Source organism: Carassius carassius, chromosome 33 (assembly GCF_963082965.1).
Source record: "Carassius carassius chromosome 33, fCarCar2.1, whole genome shotgun sequence".
Classification (NCBI taxonomy): domain Eukaryota; kingdom Metazoa; phylum Chordata; class Actinopteri; order Cypriniformes; family Cyprinidae; genus Carassius; species Carassius carassius.
In genome coordinates, this window is record NC_081787.1 from 30,655,746 (window position 1) to 30,679,048 (window position 23,303).

Consider the following 23,303-nt stretch of genomic DNA (forward strand, 5'->3'; position numbering starts at 1 on the left):
CTTTAAAAACAATGTTCCTCAACGTCAAATTGCAAAGGCTTTGCAAATCTCATCATCTACAGTGCATAACATCATCAAAAGATTCAGAGAAACTGGAGAAATCTCTGTGCGTAAGGGACAAGGCCGGAGACCTTTATTGGATGCCCGTGGTCTTCGGGCTCTCAGATGACACTGCATCACTCATCGGCATGATTGTGTCAATGACATTACTAAATGTGCCCAGGAATACTTTCAGAAACCACTGTCGGTAAACACAATCCGCCGTGCCATCAGCAGATGCCAACTAAAGCTCTATCATGCAAAAAGGAAGCCATATGTGAACATGGTCCAGAAGCGCCGTTGTGTCCTGTGGGCCAAGGCTCATTTAAAATGGACTATTTCAAAGTGGAATAGTGTTTTATGGTCAGACGAGTCCAAATTTGACATTCTTGTTGGAAATCACGGACGCCGTGTCCTCCAGGCTAAAGAGGAGGGAGACCTTCCAGCATGTTATCAGCGTTCAGTTCAAAAGCCAGCATCTCTGATGGTGTGGGGGTGCATAAGTGCATACGGTATGGGCAGCTTGCATGTTTTGGAAGGCTCTGTGAATGCTGAAAGGTATATAAAGGTTTTAGAGCAACATATGCTTCCCTCCAAACAACGTCTATTTCAGGGAAGGCCTTGTTTATTTCAGCAGGACAATGCAAAACCACATACTGCAGCTATAACAACAGCATGGCTTCGTCGTAGAAGAGTCCGGGTGCTAACCTGGCCTGCCTGCAGTCCAGATCTTTCACCTATAGAGAACATTTGGCGCATCATTAAACGAAAAATACGTCAAAGACGACCACGAACTCTTCAGCAGCTGGAAATCTATATAAGGCAAGAATGGGACCAAATTCCAACAGCAAAACTCCAGCAACTCATAGCCTCAATGCCCAGACGTCTTCAAACTGTTTTGAAAAGAAAAGGAGATGCTACACCATGGTAAACATGCCCCGTCCCAACTATTTTGAGACCTGTAGCAGAAATCAAAATTGAAATGATCTCATTTTGTGCATAAAATTGTAAACTTTCTCAGTTTAAACATTTGCTATGTTATCTATGTTCTATTGTGAATAAAATATTGGCTCATGTGATTTGAAAGTCTTTTAGTTTTCATTTTATTAAAATTTAAAAAACGTCCCAACTTTTCCGGAATTCGGGTTGTATGTTCAAATGTAATTTATTGCTGTGATCAAAGCTGAATATTCAGCATCATTACTCCAGTCTTCAGTATCACATGATCCTTCATTCTAATATGCTTACTTGCTGCTTATTGCTCATGAAATATTTCGTATTATTACCACAGCTGTGAGCTTCCCATTTTTATGGAAACCAAGTGTGCTGCACATGACCTGACATTTTGATGGCCTTCTGGTGCCTGGCTGCAGTTTAAGTCATAAACCCACCCTCTCCATGTGAACAAATGGCACGTGAGCCAAAATGAGAAGAAAAAAATAATAAAAAATAAATACATTTCAAATACATTTTTCCTAAGGAGGTTTCCGTCATTTTTAGTTATTATAATGCTGATGTATTTTCAAGTGATAGAACCCGGGGCATTTATACATAATGCTATGACATGTTTTAAATATGAACTAAAACTGTCAGTAAGTGGCAGCAAGTCACTGTTTTAATGAGTGAGTCACTAAGTTATTTAATCAGTTGACTGGTTCAAACTGTGAATTCATTTAGTAATTAAACAAGTGACTGTCTTTATTAACGGATCATTAAATCACTGACTCAATGATCTGCTGTGGCTTTGTTTGGAGCTATTTTTGTCAGCAAAATGGAGCAAAACAGACAATATTGTGTCTAAAATAAAACACAAAACTCCTTGTTTATCAAGCTGAAGTATAAAATCAGTATAACACTGTGCTGATGTTCATGAAAACCGCAGCCTTGCTAATGTGATTTTGCTTAATTTTTTATGATTCATTTACAGATTACAGTTAATCACAAATTAAGACAAAATTCAAAAACCATCAGGCTTGCTCAAAAGTTATTCCTCCAAACCATTTATACATGCATTAGACTTGTCTGCATGGATGCTTGCTTAAGAAACAAGCTATGAATTCCACCAAATCCATTCATAACATCAGTCTATTCATAATGGTTGGAAACTTTAAAACAGACGTAAACTACAGCACATTATTCAGAGAAATAAGAATTTTCAATGACAGCTATTTGCAGTGCAACATTTTAGTTCCAGATTCTAGGACCTTTTTGGTGATGTGTTTGCTCCATATCTTTTATTAATTTCTGGGATGCATAATACAGTTCTTCACCTTATTAGTTTCAGAGAAATAAGATTAACTTTCCATAAAAATAATATAACTCTGCCATAGCAACACCCAGCACAATCACTTGCATTTTATGCATCTTATACACTTTAGTATTTTGCATTAATTACAAGCTAGGGTTAAACTAAATCAAACAGGCACTATTCAGTTGTTAATTGATGGCATAAGAAGAGCTGTTTCCAGATCCATGCCTCAACTCGCTTCACTTGAGAATACGACCTCAGCAGCCATTGATGACCACTGTTTATTCATATTAATCATTTAAGCTAAGCGCTTTCAATCTTACGATGTACACTACAGTCTTCGTGCTAACAGCGTCCCAAAAACAAATAATGTTTATATGTATTTATTTATATTTATATTTTCATTGTCTGGCAATCTGTCACGATAATTAGCTGGAGTGCCCATAAACTCCAATAGAGGGCAATCCACTCAGGACTCCACTCCTTTTTCGAACTCCATTTCCCATCCTGCCTCATTCCTGGGAATTTATTGCACACACACACCTGCAGCTAATACACACACACACACACACATATATATAAGCAGCAAAATCAAGTTTTGTTTAGTTCTGTCTAGCATTTCCGAGCGTTTTCCCTGTGTTTGCTCCTTCTGTGTCTGATCATGGATTGTTTTACCAACTCTGATTCTCTGCTGCCTGCCCCAACCTCTGCTTGTTGCTGATTTTGGATATCCCCTAACACCTGATGCTGTTTTCCGATCTCTGCCTGTATAACCATTCCCTTATTAAATAAATCCGAACATCTCTGACTCTCACCGTAACAGAAGACTTCGCCACTCAGGATCCAGCAGCTTTCGTATGGACACTGGCCAGGTATGGATATGGCAAGCATATTATTAGCCCTAAAGCAGGGCACTGGATGACTCCAGGACTATGTACAAGAGTACTTAAACCTCACTTATTTCTCTGATCTTCCGGATTTTGTGCTGATTTATTTGTTTTTGTGATGGACTAAATGAACCGCTAAAGTCATGATTAATCAGTGTGGGTCCCCGCTCATCTCTTGGTCAGTTTATGGACCATGCATTGCTGATTGTTGGCTCAGCATTCACTGTGTCGCGGAGGCACATGACCCCGGACTGACTCACGTCATGACTGCCACTCCAGCGCCACTGCACAAGATGGCCGCCAGCCCAGCGCCACTGCACAAGATGACCGCGCATCTGAGTACGGAAGACAGCGTTCACATCATCCAAAGAACCGAACTCTGACATCAATCGAACCCGTGTGCACACCAAAAGTGCTAGTGTGAAAGCACCCTTTAACGCCTAAGCGATCGATTGAAATATTTTTCCTGGTTCTCCGAAATGTACACAAGAAGCATGGGAGTTGCTAGACTTTTTTAGCCGGGCTATAGCATTTAGCTCAACAAACTGTATACAAATTTGCGATCGCCTCAGAGTCAATCCGCTTAAATTTCATATGAAAATGCCGGCATACCGGTCTCTTTCTCATCTTTCAGGGCACTCCTCAATCCACAGACCGCAGTGGAGCAGTGCGAGCAAACTCAAACTAGCCCTAAATACATATGAACGCATGCTTTCATTATACTTATTTAAATATACTTAATTTAATTATACGTACTTTATACATACACTACTGTGCAAAAGTCTTTCAGTATTTTCACCCAAAAGAATGGTGTTCAGACAGTTATTTATATCTTCTGCTGTAGTGTATCAGTAGAATATGTTTACATTTCCAAACATTCATTTTGCCATTGTCAGACTGCTTGTGCATTCAAAATCTCACAAGATTATTATTAAAATGAATGGCAAACTGATATTTCCTACTGACACACTACAGAAAAATATATAAATAAGTGACTTAAAACCCTTTTTTGGGGTGAAAATACTTATGTGCCTAAGACTTTTGAACAGTACTGTACTTTACAAACAACATTGTTGCTAATTTATAAAGAATGGCCATACAGTCATTCACAGAACTGATTAAAGACAGTGACAAACAGCACTCATTTTAACTAAATATCAGAGTGATTGACAGAGATACAGTAGAAACATTATGTGTGGTTTTGTATTAAAAAATGACCAAGATTATGAAATAGATTTATTAGGCTTAGCGTAAGGGAAGCTTGGGAAATGAGAACATCAAAGGAGCGTGTGAAAGCTATGGATTTATTTTAAATATTTGTAATGTTCTTTAATATTATCCATAGTTTTTTGTGGCACTTTTTTTTAAGTGTCTTTTCAGGAACCGTTTTAAAGTATCGAACTGGCACCGGTATCGTAAAAAAATATATAAAAAAAAAAACGATACCCAACCCTAGTTATACTATAAGAACGTTGGTATGGACTAACTACTTTGTTGCACTGCAAAATGTACACTCAATTAACTAAAATATTCACTAAGACAGTCACTCGATGGCGCTGCACATGGCTGCAAACAAACACGCTTTACCAGGGATGAACTGCTGAACATTCGGCAGAACACACCACAAGATCTTTTACCGGATTTCCATTATTCAGACGTTTTACTGAACGTTGTTGTTGGAGGAGCAGTGGGGAAAGAAAGCGGGAGCACTTGTCAGACTCGGGAAGCGCAAATTTCAAATGCTGTTGCCTATCATCCATCTGGCAAATCTCTGCTCTCTACCTAACAAAACGGATGAACTCCTGCTTTCTCGGACAAATAAGGATTTCTCACACTCTGCTGCTCTTTTTCATGGAAACCTGGCTGAATGACGCCATACCGGACAGTGCGTTCCATCTGCTGAACTTTCAGCTGTTTAGAGTGGATCGTGACACAGAATCAACAGGGAAATCGCACGGCGGCTAAACATGCTTTTACATCAATGAACGCTGGTGTACAGATGTAACAGTGTTAAAGAAGATATGCTGTTCGGATATAGAAGTGCTGTTTGTGAACTGCAAGCTGTTCTATTCACCGCAGAAGTTTCCTTTATTCATTTTGGTAAGTGTTTACATTCCTCCACAAGTGCATGTAAGTCTGGCTTTACAGAAACTCACTGATCAGATCACAGAGACAGAACAACAACACTCTGTTTTAATCATTCTTGGGGACTTTAATAAAGCCAATCAACAACACAATAAAGTGTTGTTTTTGAAGCTGCTACCACTGATCTGAGTTTTTGTGAGGATATATGGCAAGGCAAGTTTTTTATTTTATTTTTATATATCACATTTCGTACACAATGGTAATTCAAAGTACTTTACATAAAAGAAAGTAAAATAATCATGAAGAAAAATAAAAAATAAAATAAAAACAAGCAAAAGACTTTGGAAATTATTTAAAATTGACTTATTTAAAATGAATTTAAAACAGTTAAAAATAGAAAATGATTTTACATAAAATACAGCGAATACTTAAAATACAGTGCAATCAGTTCGGACATCGCACAGTGCACATCCAATAAATGCACAGCTAAACAGATGAGTTTTGAGTCTAGATTTAATGTGAGATGTGACTAATGTTCTAGCACAACTGATCTCTTCTGGAAGCTGATTCCAACTGCGGGGGTAACTAAAGGCGGACTCCCCTTGTTTTGTGTGAACCCTTGGTATTTCTAACTGACTCGATCCTAATGATTCTGACCCTACAGACATCGGCCTCATCCAGGACATTGACGAGTCTGCTTACAGACAAGAGGTTGAGCAGCTGGCTGTCTGGTGCAGCCTTAATAACCTGGAGCTGGACACTGTTAAAACAGTGGAGATGATCGTGGACCTCAGATGAAACCCCCCTGCACTCCCCCCACTCACCATCATGAACAGCACTGTGGCTGCAGTGGAGTCATTCAGATTCCTGGGAACCACCATCTCTCAGGACCTGAAGTGGGACAATCACATTGACTCCATTGTTAAAAAGGCCAAACAAAGGTTGTATTTATTTTGCCAGCCGAGGAAGTTTAACCTGCCACAGAAGCTGCTGAAACAGTTCTACTCTGCCATCATTGAGTCTGTCCTGTGTACTTCAATAACTGTCTGGTTTGGTTCAGCTACAAAATCAGACATCAGAAGACTACAGAGAATGGTTCGGACTGCTGAAAGTGTGACCAGGAGATAGGGACGTTATTCCCTTTTTCTTTTAACCTACCACCCCGAGGAGCAGACCACACCCACCAATAAAGTTCAGAGGCTTGTCAAGTGAGTTTAAAAAAAAATAATTTATTGAAGTCTCAATAGTTAAAATGTCTCTTGAAGCAAGGCAACGGTCTTCTACTACGGTGTATCTCTGGAAGCAGAACAACTGCCTTTCTCCCCGTCGTGTCTCCAAGCCCGGCTTAGGTCCGAAGTTCCTCCACGCTCCCCCACTTAGAGGGTACTGCCACCCAGCTGAATTAGTTCCTCCCACAGCAGGTAACTAGCAGTATGGTGTCACCGGCTTGCTCTCTGACCCTCAGCTGACCGCTTAGTCTGCCACGGCCCCGTCAACGAAGCCTGGGGGAGATCCACAGCAAACGTAGAAGAAAACACTGCAACACACCAAGGTTCAAGTGAGGTCTCACCACAATCTTCACACCAATAATCAGCAGGCGGTCGACTCGGAACCATAACAGGCAGGCGGCGCCGGCGACACTGAGGTGGACTATTCCACTATTTGCATGCCAGGGAGGAGAAAACAAACTGGATGATAGATTTACAGTTGCATGGCTGGAGCAGAGGGCTGGGATCCTTAAGCTGAAATGCAGACTGATGATAACGAGACACAGGGTAGAATATTACAGTAAGGCTGGTGAGTCACAACAGCAATGCACGCCCAATCTGGAAGCCAGTAGAATAGCACAATGAGGCAATTAAGTCGTTGACTACAGCACTAGCAAGGCGCAGTATGCACATCCAGTATGGAAGTTAATAGAACAGTGCAATGGGGCAGGTGACTCGTTGGCTACAGCACTAGCAAGACAGCAGTATGCACATCCAGTATGGAAGTTAATAGAAACGTGCAATGGGGCAGGTGAATCGTTGGCTACAGCACCAGCAAGACAGCAGTATGCACATCCAGTATGGAAATCAATAGAACAGTGCAATGAGGCAGGTGACTTGTTGGATTCAGCACTAGCAAGACAGCAGTATGCACATCCAGTATGGAAGTCAATAGAACAGTGCAATGGGGCAGGTGACTCGTTGGCTACAGCACTAGCAAGACAGCAGTATGCACATCCAGTATGGAAGTCAATAGAACAGTGCAATGGGGCAGGTGAATCGTTGGCTACAGCACTAGCAAGACAGCAATATGCACATCCAGTATGGAAGTCAATAGAACTGTGCAATGGGGCAGGTGAATCGTTGGCTACAGCCCTAGCAAGACAGCAGTATGCACATCCAGTGTGGAAGTCAATAGAACAGTGCAATGAGGCAGGTGAATCGTTGGCTACAGCACTAACAAGACAGCAGTATGCACATCCAGTATGAAAGTCAATAGAACAGTAAAGTGAGGCTGGTGAATCGTTGGCTACAGTACTAGCAATACAGCAGTATACATATCCAGTATCTTTGTCTAGGAATGTTTACTTAGCTTATCGTAGACCAGCCGATCTCTCTCTCGACTCGTCAGATTCGGTACTCCACAGCCCCAGGCCGTCCGACTTCCAAGTCACTCGTGCTCGTTGTCCTCTCTTTATTACAAACTCCACCGTTGCATCTCCAGCGTGTCCAGCCAGCCCCTGATCGGAATTCCAGAACTCGCCGCGAATTCGTCTCACCCCACACTCTCCCCACTCAAGGACTGTAAGTCACAAGCTTAAAAACACAATGACGAGTCTTGTTAGCCAATCACTAAACCCCAAACTTTCCTCCTGCACACCTGTCCATCATCAGCGATAAGGACATCACGTGTAAAATGCCGGCTTTGTTTTGGTCCGTCTTTTAATGCCTCCTCCTTATGGGAAACAAACCTCTGTAATTTTAGTTCCGCCCCACAACATGTGGTCACCTGGTGACATCCTCCCCCACCCAAATGTTCTCGTCCCGAGGACCGTGCTTAAGTGGCCCAGCTACCGTACCTCTCTGGAGGTCTCCCTTGATTGAATCGCCGGGCCCGTCTGGGTTCAGGGTCAAGGTCCGGGTTATTCCCTCCTTCTGCTGGCCCCATGGTAACTGGAGCCCAAGCCCATGCCATCAATGGTTCTGGTGTGGATGCCGCCTCTCCTTGTGTCCTGAGGGTTACTTCAGGGTAGTTGGGGCATGGCCATAACAAATTACGATGTAATACTCGGTCTTGTCCCAATCTCCCCTCAGGTCTCACCTTATAGACTGGCTGGTCTGGCCTAGAACGGCTCACCACCACATATGGTGTTTGCTCCCAGCGGTCGCTGAGCTTTCCTTTCCCTTGCCGACGGTTGTCCAAGACCAACACTCGCTCCCCAGGAAGCAAAGGTGCATCTCGGGCCGTCCGATCATACTGATGTTTGTTCCGCGCTGCTGCAGCCCCTAGATGTTCAGAAACTTTGTGATAAGCATACTTACGTTTTTGATGGTGCTGACTCACCCATTCTGTCAGGCTCCGGACTCCTTCAGACCCGGCTGTGCCCAGGAGTAAATCAATGGGAAGGCGTACATGCCGTCCAAACATCAAGTAGGCGGGGGCGTAACTGGTGGAACTATGGATGCTGTTGTTATATGCCTGATACAACGAGGGGAGGTACTCCACCCACCTACTCTGCTGGTCCACTTCCAAAGTTCCCAACAAGCTCAGCAAGGTCGAATCTTTCACACCCCCCGTTCCCCTGGGGGTGGTAAGGTGTGGTATGTGTCTTTTTGCACCCATAGACTTGACACAACTCCCGGATCACAGCCGACTCAAAATTTGGTCCCTGGTCAGAATGCAACACTTCAGGGCAACCAAGTGACTGGATCACGTTGTATCAGAGTGCTCTCGCAGTGGTCAGGGCAGTCTGGTCCACCGTAGGAATGGCCCACGCATTCTTATTAAAGAGGTCCGTTACAACCAAGATGTTCTGATATCTGTCCTTTGGTCGTCCCAGGGTCAGAAAGTCTGTAGCTAGGATGTGGAGAGGAGCTTTGGGCACTACTGGGACCAAAGGAGCCCTCTCATTGGGTCTGGTCTTTCGGAGGGTACAGCGAGCACATCTCTGGATGAATTGATGCACCGAGGCCTCCATCCGTGGCCAATAGAAGGAACGGCGAAGTAAGGACAGAGTCCGCTCCTGGCCTTGATGGCCCATCTGCGAATGGTAGGCTTCTAGCAAGGACTGAATCTGGGTCTGGAGGACCACAATATGGGAGAGCGTAGCGTTGGTCATATGTTCATGAACACTGCGGCATACCACTCCTTCTCGCAGGCTCAAGCGTGTCCACTGCCCAAATAGTTTCCTCACCATCTGTGTCTGAGCTCTTCTCTCCGGTGCTGCCGGCAGCGCCCTCTTCTCGAGTTACCGACAGACGGTGGCCAAGTTCTGATCTTCTTTCTGACGGTCCTGCCAACGGCCCGGGTTCCAACCCTAAATGGTAGGGACAGGGCCTTCAGCTGTTCCTGGAGCCTCCACAATCCTCACCAGCACCCCACCTTCCTCTGGAACTGTATATGCTGTAATGCTGGAAGGGCCTTCGCCTGCAGAAGGGAGCCTAGAGAGTACATCGGCATTAACATGTCTACCAGGCCGGTATTTGATGTCATAATCAAAGTTGGCCAGCTGGGCGGCCCATCTCTGTTCCACCGCCCCCAGTTTAGCAGTGTGCAGGTGAACCAGGGGATTATTGTCAGTCAGTACAGTCACCTTTGCCCCCCACAAATAGTCCTTAAACTTCTCAGTCAGCGCCCACTTCGGAGCCAAAAGCTCAAGCTTAAAAGAGCTGTAATTAAAGTCGTTGTGCTCAGCTGGATGCAGGCTCCGACTAGCATAGGCAATCACCCGCTCTGCCCCTCCTTGGTGTTGAGCCAGCACTGCCCCCAGTCCACAATTGCTAGAATCAGTGTAGACGATGAAGGGTTTTGTGAAGTCTGCATATGCTAAGATGGGTGCCTGGAGTAGCTCCTGTTTGAGCTTTTGGAATGCTATAGCACACTCGGGGCTCCACACTATGTGGGGAGACCCTCGACCCCTGGGACGTCCAGTGCCCACTAGCAGTTCGTTTAGAGGTTTCGCAATTTTGGAGAAGTCTTTGATAAAGCGCCTGTAGTATCCCGCAAACCCCAAGAAGGACCGTACCTGTCGGACAGTGGTTGGCGGCTGCCACTCCTGCACAGCTGCGACCTTCTCTGGGTCGGGGGACACACCCTCACAGCTCACACAGTGGCCAAGGTACTTGACCTCCTTCTGGAAGAGTTGGCACTTCTCTGGTCGCAACTTCAGTCCATACTGTTCCATGGCACGGAATACCTCCTCTAAGTGGGTCAGGTGGGTGGTGAAATCTGCGGAGAAGACGATAACATCATCCAAGTACACAAGGGTAGACTCCGCTAACTGGCCCCCCAGACACCGCTGCATGAGCCTCTGGAAGGTTGCCGGGGCGTTACACAAACCAAAAGGCATTCTATCCCACTCAAAGAGGCCAAAAGGGGTTGTAAATGCTGTCTTCTCCCGATCACCTTCCTCCACTTGCACTTGCCAGTAGCCGCTGGCAAGATCCAAGGTGGAATACCATGCTGCTTGGGTCAGGCTAGTAAGAGAGTCCTCTATTTTAGGGAGGGAAAAAGCATCCTTCCTAGTTACACTGTTTAACTTTCTGTAGTCCACGCAGAATCTCCATGCCCCAGTTTTTTTCTGCACTAAGACAATGGGAGCCGACCAGGGACTACTGCTCTCACGGATAATGCCCCCCTCCAACATACCTTGCAACAAGGTGCGGATCTCCTGATATAGCATAGGAGGTACAGGCCAGTAACGTTCACGGACAGGGGCTGCGTCGCCAGTGGGGATCTGATGTTTGACAACACTAGTACACCCATAGTCCTCTTCATGAGCAGAGAAGACATGTTGCCACTGGGTCAAAAACTGCTGCAGCTTTACTTTCTGGTCCACCTCCAGAGCTTCCCCCTGCAAGGATTCACAGCATAGATGTTCAGGTACGTCAACCGGCCGCCCATCTACTCTTAGTCCGGTCTGTAGGACCCCAACTTCAACCACCCCGGGACTCACTAAGGTGCATTGGATGTCTCTACCTTCCCTCACCTGTTCGGCCCCTACGGTGGTAGCCTGGGCAAGCCCCTGATGCCGATGGATAGTCACCGGGTATGGCTGCACATTTCGCACCCTTACTGGGACACGGCCCCGGTGTGCTATGGCCAGGGTGCGGGCTACCTCAATATTTGGACTCCCACCATGCGGCTCCACGACCACCCAGCCGTCCAGTCCATACGTCCGGGCTGGTAGTCTGGCCCAAATCAGTGCCTCACTGCAACCAGGGATGGTGATAGCATAACGGCATGCTGCCCGAACGGTATCTACACGTTCGTTGTGGGCCATGGCAGTCGAGATCCGATGGCAGTCAGCTAAGACCGGCTCCCAGTCCTTATCTTCCAGAGTTCTCGTATGGCTGGTCCCAGTGGGCCAGCTAGCTGGGAACAGATTCCTCCAACACACTGTAAGAACATTCATACCTAACAAAGCTCGATGAGCTCCCAAGCAGTGATCTTTAACAATGACAATTCCTTTTTCAGGCACCTGAATGCCTCGTATCTGTAGATCAGTGACCAAATAGCCCACATACGGTATGTCAAGCCCATTTACTCCCCGTAATGTCAGCCAAGGGATCTCACCCCCCTGTACCTGTGGTTGGTCAAACAGTTTCTTACAAAGGCTTTCAGAGAAGAGGGTGACTTGTGATCCTATATCAACCAAACACCGGACTGTTTGGTTGTTTACACAAATCTCAACTGTAGGGCATTGCCCAACTAGGGCACTCTTCGGATAAAACAAGGGATTGTCTGATGGCTCCCCGGACACTTGCCCCACAGTGGCCGGGCGATCTAAAAATCCACTTGGGAGGCACGTCGAGAGGTGCAATGGTGGCTGATATGTCCAGCAAGTCCGCAGCGATTACAAATGGGTTGGCCCTGTCTGTCCCACTGGAACCTGGAATTAGATGGTCAGCCCGGCTGCGGTCTACCTCTCCATGCTCCATCGGAGTGGGACCTCTCACGAGGTAAAGGAGGACCAAGGTGACGGGTTTCTCGAAGTTCTGCCAGGAGGGTTCTTGACAGCTCGCTCATCTTTTCCTTTACATCCTTCATAATTTCCTCCCGTAGCTCTCTCTTCCACTCAGCCACTGGAACTGGGTTTGGGGCCGTGGAACTCACAGCCATGCAGTCAGCGACCGGCCCACCAGTTTCCAGCTGGTCCATCTTCAGCGCTAAAGCCTCCTTCCGCACGGCTTCAAAAGTCAAAGTTGGATCCCGCCGTAACTGTAGCTTCAGAGTCTGTCCGATGGGGCCATCTCGCAACCCCATAATAAACTGATCACGTGCCAAGTGGTCGTCCTCCGCCAACCCTGAATCGTCACGGCTCCTCAGCCGAGTTAACAGCTCCCTGACCTGTAGCGAGAAAGAACGGAGTGACTGTTTAGGCGCCTGACGGCAATTGAAGAATTGTGCTCTCAAGACTGCCGCTGGAGTGTTATCGCCATACAACTCTTGAAGGAGGCCAAAAATCTTTCCAGCCGTGTTACGCTCACCTACAGCGACTGCTAGCACCTCTCTCTTCGCTTCTCCTTCCAGGGATCCCAGCGCGAATTGAACTTGTTGTTGTTCACTCAGCCCCTGCAGGCCCGCAAGGTACTTGGTCTGCGACATCCACTCCCCAAACGCCAACTCGGAGCCCCGGCCCCCAAACCTTGGTGCCCACGGGGCGCCCATGAAGACAGGCATTGCTGCAGGTCGGCGCGCCTCTTCGCTACCATACTGGAGGGGTGGTTGCTCCACTCAGGGCAGTGACCCTGCCGACTACGCCAAATGTGACCAGGAGATAGGGACGTTATTCCCTTTTTCTTTTAACCTAACACCCCGAGGAGCAGACCACACCCACCAATAAAGTTCAGAGGCTTGTCAAGTGAGTTTAAAAAAAATAATTTAGTGGTGCTAGCTGTTTTTAATGCCCGATCAAAAGTTACTGACACCTGGGGCACATTTCAGTAAGGAGGTTCAACCAACTCAGTTAAAACTTGAAGTCCGAGTTGACCTACCCTGAGATGGGAAACTCTTGAGTTTTCAGTTTCAGAACAGCTGAATTGTGTTCGTTCAGTAAACTCTGAGTAGACTGACTAGTATGGGATCAGAATCCCGCCAAATGTATTGCAGTCACAGATCGAAAAATAATAAGCATAAATCAAATATTTAAAAACACGTGTAAAATAATAACGCAACAAACTGAAAAATTATTTTTAAATAAAAAACATTGCAGTCATGGATCGAAAAATAATAAGCGTGAATCAAAAATGTAAACACATTTAAAATTATATTGCACAAAACTGAAACATGATTTCAACATTTTCCAAATCACTTTTCTGCTCATATGTTATTTTTTTGTGTGCTTGTGGTCTTTTCCCCTTTGCTCTTGTTTTCACGTTCTGCACTTGTGTTTCTAAAAGTTTCAGTCAGAGTTTCATGTAAATCAGGACGGGCTTCAGCATCACGATTGGCCCACTATTTCTAGATTGACAGCTGCTCCTCTAGCCAGCCAGTCCAAGGGGGAGTTGATGTCACTCCAATGCGACTCGTGGCTGCTGTGGCAGGTCTGTGAAGATGGATAACCAGCATCAGCAGGAAAATCCTGGACGATCTAAGGTTATTAGCCATAAATATTTTGTTAGCGGGTGACAGAAGCATTCCCTTTGTGTGTTATAATATTTTCTGAAAGCTCTACGTAGTCCGAGTAGGCCGATATCTAGCCTGTTAACACGTGTCTTGATAGTTTGGTTTAGTAAACAATACTTTATATTAAGGCAGTAGGGCTGCACAATAAATCACACGCGATATTTAATTTATCTTGTCAGTAAAGCCGGTTCTGTAATCAGCTGTAAATCTCTGTCACCTGCGCGCTTTCACATGAAGCAGCATTAGGCGCATTCGACTTGAAGCAGCATGGCACAGAATGATCTCTGTATGACAGAAAAATACAGCGCGAGCGATAAGAGAGCACACGGATCCAATGCATTCGAATTGCTCTCGCGGTACCGGCTTTACTGACAAGATGCGCATTAAATATCACACAAAGCGAATGTTTCTGTCATCCACTAACAAAATATTTAAGACTAATAACCTGAGATCGTCCGGGATTTGCCTGATGACGCTGGTTATACATCTTCACACTAGAGGCTGACATTGATTGGAAACAAAATCTCTATTAATCACGGGATTGGGACAAGGAAAAAATGTCGGCTGGACCTGGAATCGTAATAACACTTTAATCCCCAACTTTATACAAAAATATAGCCTAACTCTTAAATAAAGTATAAACTGTAGACTTATATTTTAATTTTGAACTCAATTGTACTTGCCCTGTCTCTTTATGCTCTCCTCCTGTTTACTTTGGTGTGGCTGGTAAAGCACAGATCGTTAACGGCTGGTCTTTGTGGAAATACAGGCAGTACATCCAAAAGCCCACCTATCATTCATAGACCTCAAATATAGCTTTTCATCTAAAATGTGTATGTAGTAATAACGCAAATAATAATGGTGTGAGAGGGCAGCCTTGCCGTGTGCGCCTCTGCAATGGAAAAGATGAGGACTGACTTGTACCTATGATAACAGATGCCAGAGGATTTTCGTATAGAATTTGTATCATAGATAAAGGTCTTGAACCGAACCCAAATGTTTCATTACAGCCTACAGATATGGCCACTACAGCCTGTCAAAGGCCTTTTCTGCACCCAAAGAGAGCACAGCCTAGTCTTCAGTAAACAATTCAGCCCTTTCCAAAATGTGAAACGATCTGTGGACGATGTCTACTGCCAAACGACTCCTAATAAAGCCTGTTTGATCAAAATGGATTAATTTATCCATTACCTTATCTAATCTTAGTGCAAGAGCTTTAGCGTATCATTTAATATCTCCACATATCAGTGATATGGGGCGATAGCTGGAACATTCCATGGGATCTTTTCCATCTTTTAACAGTAATGATATAAGAGTAGTCTTTTGATCCATATGAAGTGTTTTATGTTCAATTTTCTTAGATTAAAGAATCTAATATTAATCTAAAAATTAATACTCCTACTGAGTCCCACAAGGCCAGATAAAGCTCAGGGGGGATTCCATCTGAGTCTGGGGATTTCCCTTTTTGAAGAGATTTTACTGCTATCTTTAACTTCTCCAATGTTAGGGAGTCCTCCAATTAATCTATATCTGCCCATTGCAATTTCGGTTAAGTAATGCTATTAGGAAAGGTTTTGTCTACAGGATTATCAGAAGTGTATAAACTCTTATAAAAATCATAAAATACCTGATTCATTTGTTTGGGCTCTGTTACAATACCACCCTTATTATTTCTTATGGAGTTTATTGAACATTTTGCCTCATTTTGTTTCAGTTTCCAAGCCAACAAATGAGAAGGTCTGTCTAAATAATAATATTTTAAAAATAATATATATATATATTTATATTTAAAAATAATATTTTAGTCTGGTTCTATGCACGTTGAACTCACCTTTGTGCAAAAGCGGATATAGTATTACTTCTTTGCTTCATGAATTGTACTTTTTGTTGTCCCTCCAAAGACTGCACCTCTTGTTCAATTTCCAACATTCTCCTTGTTCTAAATTGTTTTCAATTTTGAAGAGAAAGCTATACAAAACCCTCTTATAAAAGACATGCAAGTCTCCCATAATATCTGTGGATTTTTACAGTGTGATTTGTTAATCTCCAAGAACTCCTTAATCTGTTGTTTAATTTGCACCAAAAACTCTGAATTTGTCTGCAGACTTTCATTAAATCGCCACCTATAAAACTTGGGAGTGAAGGTAGGAGTTATATTACAAAGTATTGGGGAGTGATCAGAGATGAGAATGGGTAACATCGTTATATGCTTAATTCTGTTAATCAAAGATGGCAAAACACATATATAATCGATCCTAGAATATGTGTGGTGGTGAGTGTAATAATTAAAACTCCATAATCATCGGGAAGAAGGAGGCGGGAACCGGCGGACAATCAAACAAAGACTTTAACAAAGACTTTTCAAAGAGAGAAAAGAAGATGGAAGGAGGAGCGACAGAGACGAGAGAGGGGAGAGAGAGAAAAAAAAAAAAAATCTGGTTCCCAGACGCACTGCTGCTCGGCCCTCCACCAGCTGGGTGATCTCCTCCGCGGTGCCTGGCGGTAGCACTGGACGGCACGACACTCCTCCGCCGCCCGGTGGACGGCGACGGCTCCTCCGGTTTTGGGCAGCCGGCAGGAGTCCCCCGTTCCCTGCTCCTCCCCGTTCAGGCAGACGGCAGCAGGCTCCAGGTCCCTGGCGAACAGCGCCGACTCCTCCGCTCCCTCAAGGACGGCAGCCGCCCCTCCACATCGCGGCCGGCCGGCAGCGAGCTCGCCTGTCACCGGCAACTCACTCCAGCCCACCGCCTCGAGCGTCCATGACGGCACACTCCTCGCCTGCTCGATGGCACCGCGGATTCACCACAGTGGCGAGGGATCTTCAGCAGCGCGTCCCTCCTTCTCCCGGGTTTCGGCACCACTGTAATAACTCCATAATCATCGGGAAGAAGGAGAATTTGTTTGGACAATCAAACAAAGACTTAAAAAAAATAAACACAAAACAGCACATCAGCCCCTCACGGACGACTGATGCGTACAAATAAAAACCAAAACATAAAATAAAGCTCAGGCCTGGTCCTCTCTCGTCCTTCACTGTCGTTGCTCCAGTTTTATATCCTTCCATCTCCTCTGTGGGACTCGAGACCGGTGGTTCAAACAGGTGTAGTTCATCTCCAATCACTGCACCGGCCTCGCTCCTCGTTTCCACGTCCCTCGGCCCCGCCCCACTCGTCACAGTGAGCAAAATACAAAGAGAAGTCTTTCAAATTGTTATTTCTAAAGCGCCATACATTTGGGTTTAAATTGGATATAAATGTATTAAATGCAAGCGATGAAATTGAGGGAGAGGATTGTCCTCCAGATGATCGATCCATCACTGGTTCTAGATAAGAATTGAAGTCACCTCCTATAATCAGGGGTATATCAGGAAATTTGCTTAAACTTTTTCAAGTGACATAACAAATGATGGATTAAATATGTTTAGGGCATAGACAGAAGCTAAAAGCATCTTAGTATTATTAATTTCAACAAGAGTGCACACACATCTTCCATTCATCAGATTCTCTATATAGTGTATTGATATCTGTAATTTCCTACATAGTAAAATTAGAACTCCCTTAGTTTTAGTGTCAGCACATGAGTGCATCTTAAGTGAACAAACACTTGTGCTGACAGTTATAACTATGTACACCAGCCACCAGATCATGTATAGCAACCCCGAGGCTTGAAGAAGAAAAAGAAAATCACAAGCCGTGACTCTTTTTAGATGGAAATGTAATCAACTTAATTTCCTCATTCCCTGATTTCTTCACATGAAGTCCTGTGTGTTACATATACATTTACATAAACACAAGTAACCAGACTGAATTCTCATTGCACCCAGACCCACAATGTCTTTCAGGGGAACGTACCAGAACTTACAGCAGCACTGAGTCTGACCATGATCTCTTAACACAGTATTAGTTGACACTATTGCACTATTTGCTCCAGACAATTTGATATATATCAAGTAAGTATTTACATGTTTTTAACCCAAACGACCCATGTTCAGAGGTGTAAAATACTTGAGTAATTTTACTTGATTACTGTACTTAAGTATTATTTTGGGAGATTTGTACTTTACTCAACTACAATCTTGTACTTTTACTTGATTACATTTCTGAAGAAAAAAAAACAGTACTTTTTACTCCTTACAATTTTATTTAATCTTGAAAAGTACATTATATTTTTATTTTATCTTATGCACATTAAATATGGTAAACAGACACTCAAACATGTGTGCCTGATGTGAGAACTAATGATCATTGGTTTCATGCATCAAACCCACACATTTCTACTTCAATTCTGACTTTCATCAGGTAAATTTCTGGCTTCAAAAGTTTACCATCAAATCTGATGAAGCATATTGAAAGTGACTTGACATACAGCCAAGTATGGTGACCCATACTCAAAATCTGTGCTCTGTATTTAACCCATCCAAAGTGCACACACACACACACACACAGCAGTGAACACACACACTGTGAACACACATCCGGAGAAGTGCTCAGCCATTTATGCTGCTGCGCCCAGGGAGCAGTTTGGGGGTTAGGTGCCTTGCTCAAACTCTCTAACCACTAGGCAACGACTTCCCCACAAGGTATTAGAGGTAGCAAAGTTGTGTTTTCCGACCCAAAATGGTGTATTCATTATTTGTTCTGTTTTGATAGAGCCATTAGCTATTTAATATATTAGCTGAATGCACAAAATTGAGTGCAAATCAAATCAGTGATGAGAATTTAAATACAAATAATATTTTTGTGGGATTGTTTTTTATTAACTGTTACAGATCTCCAAAAAAAGTGTTTAAATAAACATTATATGCTAAATTAATTGTAATTCATGTTTAGTGATGTGCTTGCCAGGTGGTGGATAAGTTGTATTTACAATATGTCATTAAATGAATCATTAAATAATAGAATCGTCAGTGAATATTTTTTTAATCTTAATAATTGTATGCTTTTCTCATTAATTAATCTAATTACTCAAAAATAATTATTTAGCAATATTTGCTAAGAAAAAAACTAAAAGCCCCAAATAAACATTTAAAAGATTAATTGTCACTTTAGACAGTGACGTTGAATAGACAACACTCTTGTATTCCATCTGGAATATATTTCTATCCTCTCCATCACATTCTCTCATCATTTACTGAACCTCTGTCAGCCCAGATGTTTATGACTTTCTTTCTTCACATGAACACAAGCAAAGATTTTTAGTCCAGGTAATGCAAGGGGACAGGACCACTTCAGAAACCAAACAGGGGCCTAATGTGGCCTAATGGTTAGAGAGCCGGACTAGCTACCTGAAGGTCACTGGTTCAAGTCTCGGTGCTGGCAGGAGTTAGGGTGGGGGCAAATGTCACAACTTTCACTTCACAAAGTGAACATGACAGTCAAGATTAAAATATTTGTATTATTAGTTTTTTTACATATGCCGTTTTACATATGTATATCATTTCACTTAAGAAGACAGTAATTCATTAAAGGAGTTGCATGAGTTACTGTCATATTCACTTTGTGTATAGTTTTTGAAGTGTCATTTTTGGATGTCCCATACACTTGCATTAGAGAATTTTTTTCTCTAAAACTCTTAGTTTGTGTTCATCTGATAAATGAAAGTCATACACGATGGCATTGAAATGATGGAGGTTCCTTTTAATACCTTTCCCTGTATTTTTATTTTTATTTTTATCTTAGTTTCATTTTGATTGTTGTTGTTGAACTAAATATATGCTTGACCTGTGCCATTGCATTTTTTTTCATTCTCTCCCTTTAACCATTCTTTTGTATTGTCTGTCGGAAAAAAATGCTTCTACTTTTTTAATATTTGAGTACAATTTAAAAGTTGTACTTTTTTTACTTTTACTCAAGTATGATTTTGACCAGATACTTGTACTTTTAATTGAGTAAAATTTTCACGGGGTACTTGTACTTTCACTTGAGTAAAATTTTGGAGTACTTTTTACACCTCTGCCCATGTTGTTTGTAGAGTACATCACAGCAGCTTCCATCTGTTGTTTTAATAAACACAACTGTCAGCCAATCATAGCAGTGGGCGTTTACTTGAGTCTTGAATATGGCCTGCCTATAAAAACAAAGCGTTCTGGAGAGAGGTTTAAAAACAGGACAGAAATATTTTATTACTTCTAAGTGATGTTTCTTGTTGTTGTTGTAAAATCACACTAACATTATAAGTGAACCTCTGAGAACAGTATAAAATAGTTTTAAAAAATGCAGTTCACGACCCCTTTAAGTAGATTTGGATGTAAACTTTGGGATGCTACCCTGCAGGAAAGTCCATAGATGATCGAGCTTCAGACTCTGTACCGAAGGCATCACAATCTCTGCCTAAATGGCCTGATACTTCAAAGAATCCAAAATGTCATTCATAGAGTCAAGATTTTAACTTTTTGCAACAGCAAAACAGCCCCATAATAAGGCTGGTTCACCACCATGTTTGAACATGGGCATTAGGGATGTGCCGATATGAGTATTGGTTCACAAATTCCAAATGGAAATGATCATCGCTATCCCCTTGGAGTGTGGACTTAGGAGTGAGCAGGATACCTGCATGCCATTATGTAGTCATTTGAAATGCACTTGTCAAAGCAAGCAACATAAATTCCTCATTATCTTCAGCTGGCATGTTCCTGTGACAATGCAGCATGTCGTTCTTTAGCAGATGTCGCTGTTTTACTGTCATAAATGTATTTTAATTGTTGTTAGCATAACTGTTGCAAATTAACATACATTTAATATTTAAAAAAGTTTAATTACATAATATAAATATGCTATGTAATATATAAAAACTAATATATAAAAAACTTTTTAAAATTTGCTCTTGTTTGTTTAAACTAACAGTGGTTCACGAGTTCACACTTTCATATAATCAGCTGAAGTATGGTAATGCATATTTGGTGTACTGTCTTTTGGCATATGGGCCCTACTGGCTGACAGGCCCCTGATAATCAGTGGGCAAAGGGCAAAATGGCTGACAGAGAGGGCCCATGAAGCCTCCGACTGGAGATCAAGATTCAGGACGACGGATGTGTGGGTCCTCTCAGTTTGGCAGATAAAAAGTCTTTGGGCCGCCCGTCAAGGAGGACGCTTGTGACATCCGATGGGAGATCAAGACTTACGGCATCGGATGGATAAGTCTCACTTGTGGGTGGCAAGTATAGAAGCATTAGATGGGTAAGCCTCGCTGGTTGGGGGGAGAGAGAAAAGGAAAACCCATCTGGGAGGGCTCTCGCAGCATCCGATGGGGTATCATACTCAGAACACTGAACGGGTAAGCCTCACCAGGTGGGGGGAAAAGACATGAAGATAGCTGAGAGGGCTTGGACAGCATTTGGCAGGAGGTTGAGACTCATGGCGTTGGACAGCTAAGCCACGCCAACCGTTGAACTGAAAAGTAAAGTTATGTGGCCGGGAGAGTCTTGCCGACATCCAACCGGAGGACACAGCATCGAATAGGTAAGCCTCGTCGACCATAGAATAAAAATGTTAAAGCATCGAATGGGTTAGCCTCTTTGGACGTAAGTTGGAAAGGTAAAGTTGTGTGGAAAGGAGACTCTCGCTGGCATCAGATGGCCTCGCAGACCATAGAATGGAAATGGTTAGTTTGTGTGGCTGTGAGGGTCTCTCCAGCATTCGACAGGGGCTCAATACCCATGTTATCGGATGGGTAAGCCTCACGAGTGTAAAAAGGCGATTTTTCTTTTTGTGATTACATGAAATGGTTTGCTGACCAATGAGGGTTTGGTTGGATTTTTTTAAATGTGAAGTTGGATAATTCTCATGAAGCTTTGATAAGCTTCTGAAGACAATCTTCCAAGAGTTTGGATCTGCTGCTTGGAGAGGCCTCTTTTTGGCTGCTGATGTTGCTCCCTTGATGTGAAAGGAATGGCTTGAGAAATTCTTTGCTGGAATGCCTGCCAATTGCAGGACAGATTGAAGATGTTTTTGGAACAAGAAGCGAGTGAACTTTTTGTCTGGCCAGGAGGCTCTCGCTAACACCTGACAGGAGCACACAGCATTGAACGGATAAGCCTCACTAACCGTAGAATGGAAAAGGTAAGGTTGGCCGGCCACGAGGCTCTCGCTGATGTCTAATGGGAGCACAATACTCACGGCATCAAACAGGTAAGCCTCTCTGACCGTAAGACAGAAAGGTAAATTTGTATGGCAAGGAACTTGATCTTCACTTTTTCGAATTTGGCTCCCAAACTCTGGAATAGCCTTCCTGATAATGTTTGGGGTTCAGAGACACTCTCTCTGTTTAAATCTAGATTAAAAACACATCTCTTTCGCCAAGCATTCGAATAATGTATCTCTTAAATTATGACTGCAGTTGTATCTGATCAAATGTGCATTCTTATTCTTTAGCTTGGGTTAAACTAATTAATTTTACTTTGTTGGAACAGCAGCTACGCTAATTATGTCTCTGTTTGTTTCTCTGTTTTCTGTAACTAGGACTTACACAAGCTCCAGTCTGGATCCAGAACACCTGAGAAGAGACGATGCTGACCCTCAGAGGACCTCAGATGATGCTGACCTTGAAACAACATACAGAACTAACAAATATTGCAACTTACTATGCAATCACATAATAATTGCTGTTAATAGTGCTCATCATCTGGTTGACTACGCCTTGTATTCATTTTTCTGAAAATTCCTATCATATACACATAAACTGACAGTCACCACTTTTCTGTAAAGTTGTAAAGTTTAATTTTCTGTAAAGTTGCTTTGCAATCATTTTTATCGTAAAAAGCGCTATACAAATAAACTTGAATTGAATTGAATTTAACTATTAACAATACAGTTACGTATGCACTTGTAACCCCCTAGAGTTTAACACTGTTTCAATCTGTTTAGTTGTATGCAGTACCGTAGTTTCCCTGTAGGGGCCGCTATACAAATGAGTAGACTGAGAAGAAAATATAGAGAGGAGAAGACTGTTGAATAGCTTATGAGCATGAGGTGATCAAGCGCTGCTTTTGAATTACTGAAAAAGAGTGTATTTTTCTGAACAAAAAGAGTTTAAACTTTCCATAAGTCTTGTGAAGTATGTTCGTGAGTCCAAAAGGAATTCCATTTGATTCTAGTGAGAATTTTCTGCGAACTCTGGTGAGTTTCTGTGTTTAAAGAAATGTTTAGTTGATGTGCTTTAACTGATTAATGATCAGAATTGTATATATGTTATACTGAATAGAAAAAAAACAG

The 23,303-nt window shown here is 43.1% G+C and overlaps 1 protein-coding gene across 1 annotated transcript in view; it reads left to right on the forward strand.

Moving 5' to 3' along the window:
• LOC132114377 (uncharacterized) overlaps positions 1–22,746 on the forward strand; it is a 61,334-nt gene extending 38,588 nt beyond the window's left edge. The window contains exon 2 of the mRNA XM_059522478.1: positions 22,551–22,746. The gene's annotated coding sequence lies outside the window, so the exon portion shown is untranslated. The remainder of the gene's footprint in view (positions 1–22,550) is intronic.
• Positions 22,747–23,303: the final 557 nt, after the last annotated feature.